This window comes from Dermochelys coriacea, chromosome 16 (assembly GCF_009764565.3).
Source record: "Dermochelys coriacea isolate rDerCor1 chromosome 16, rDerCor1.pri.v4, whole genome shotgun sequence".
In the NCBI taxonomy this organism is placed as follows: Eukaryota; Metazoa; Chordata; order Testudines; family Dermochelyidae; genus Dermochelys; species Dermochelys coriacea.
In genome coordinates this window covers 16,538,123-16,540,375 of record NC_050083.1, presented here as the reverse complement: position 1 = coordinate 16,540,375, position 2,253 = coordinate 16,538,123, and positions in this window count along the sequence as shown.

Here is a 2,253-nt window from a genome sequence, read left to right as displayed (position 1 = left end):
CGACCCCCCCCCCCTCGGGTCCGCCCCCCAACGCGCTCCCCCAGCCGGTGCAACAGCAAGGTTCCGGGGAAGAACGGTTCCTGCCACAACAACCTGCCCCCCCCCGCCAGACTGCAAGGGGGCGAGGTGGGGGAACAGCGCCCCCTTGAACAGCCTGGCTCTTGACATTCCATAACTTCCCCGCCCCCTCTCCCAAGGGCTTTGTGGCTCCAACAAGGCCTGACAGCCTTTGTGTGGCTCCCACCCATCACCCCACCAGCTTTGTGTGGGTCCTCCTGCTCCAGCCCCTTCATTTGTGCCTCTTCCACTTCTCTGCAGCTTTGAGACCATTAACTAGCTTCCCTCCCACAGTGCCCTTGCTTTCACCCCCAAATCCTCAGCCTGTTGCCTCAAGTCCTGCGTGCAGCTCCCACACGCACACCTCAGCCTGTAGCCTCCATGCCCTTGTGTGGCATCCCCCAAACCTGTACTTTTTACAATTCATTTGCCACTCTTCCATTCAGATTCTTATACCATCCCTGTTATTCTTGTATCTGAGTGCCTTCCAATGATGCACTGAGTAACATGGTGAACCTTACGTGTAGTTCCTTTCCCAAGGACCCAGGAGGGGGAAAGGTTTCAGAGTAGCAGCCATGTTAGTCGGTATTCGCAAAAAGAAAAGGAGGACTTGTGGCACCTTAGAGACTAACAAATTTATTTGAGCATAAGCTTTCGTGAGCTACAGCTCACTTCATCGGATGCCAGAGGCACAGAGCAATGGAGTGACTTGCCCCCCAGGTCACACAGTAGATCCATAGTAGAGGACAGAACAGAACCTGTGTCTTCTGGCTATCAGGTCAGTGCTCCATTTATTGTAGCACATTGTCCTCCTTTGTTTTCCTTTTAGTACTGGTAATGAACCTGGAGATCTGTTTTTTTTTGGGATGTGCTGATGTAAATTGTGGAGAAAGCCTAATGTAGATAGAACCTATCATTTAAAAAATTAGTGCTTATAGAATCATTGGGCCTTATTTTACTGTTTTGGCTGATTTAAATCAGACGTAACTCCACAGCAGTGAGTGGAGTTACACATAAGATAGATGTACATGACAGCAGAATCAAACCGGTTCTATTTTAATTTATATCTAATGTTTCATTGTTTTACACTTCTTAAATTTATTTTGTTGTTTTTTTAATTGTTTGCTTTTTTTGTTGTTGCAGCTGTAGTTAATTGTTTTGTGCTACACCCAGAGAACCTTGATAGAGGGTGGAAGTAGTATAGCTGATACCAAATGCTCAAATCAGGACACCCAAAATCATGAGATTATCTTACAAATCATGAGTGTTATAATAAATAATTAATTTGGGGTTGTTTTTATACACTTTCTGTGTTTTGAGCTTTCAGAATATTCCAGCATCACATTTCTAAGCTTTTCTCTGCAACCATTAAGGTTAGAAACTGACTTTTTAAAAAATGAAAGCTCAGATTTGAAATACTCCCTTGTTTCTGAGAGCTGGGGCTTTAAGGAGTATACTAATTATCGTGAAACTCAAGATAATATTGTGAAAGTTGGCAACACTGCAATTGATAAATAAAACAATCATCATTTCCTATTACATACTAGGTATTGAAAGAGTTCTTGCAATAGTTGCAGATTAGAGAAGCAAGGTAGAGGAGGTAGTTCATAAGTAGTTCAAGGTTAATGGTCCTCAGAAATACATGTTAATAACTTATGCTAAACAATCTGTTCCACCCCGTATTTAGCTATGATGCTCTGTGTAGATTTCCCAGAGCTGAAGAAGAGCTCTGTGTAAACTCGAAAGCTTATCTCTCTCACCAGCAAAGTGGGTCCAATAAAAGATATTATCTCACCCACCTTGTCTCTTTAATGTCCTGGGACCATACAATTGTTGCTGATATTCATCTGATCTACGGCAGGGGGTGCATTAGGACAGAATTCAGCTGACAGCCGCAGTATGGTTTGTTAATCCAACAGGGTGTTGTGGTCATTTAGAATAAGATTTAGACGTCAATAATTCCCTGGGTGAGCACAACAGGAATTCAGTGTTCGCCATGACGGAGACACTTGTTTTTAAGTTAATATTTGAGAAAGAATTAACATCTTTCAGGAATAAAATACTCTAGAGTTGCTAGGGAGGCTCATCATCTGCACTGATTCAGTACCTGGAGACATGGAAGAACTTGCAGCCCTGTGGCTAGGTTTGCGTGTTTGCCACCTACCCACTTTTCCATCCTTCACTCTATGCCAGCTC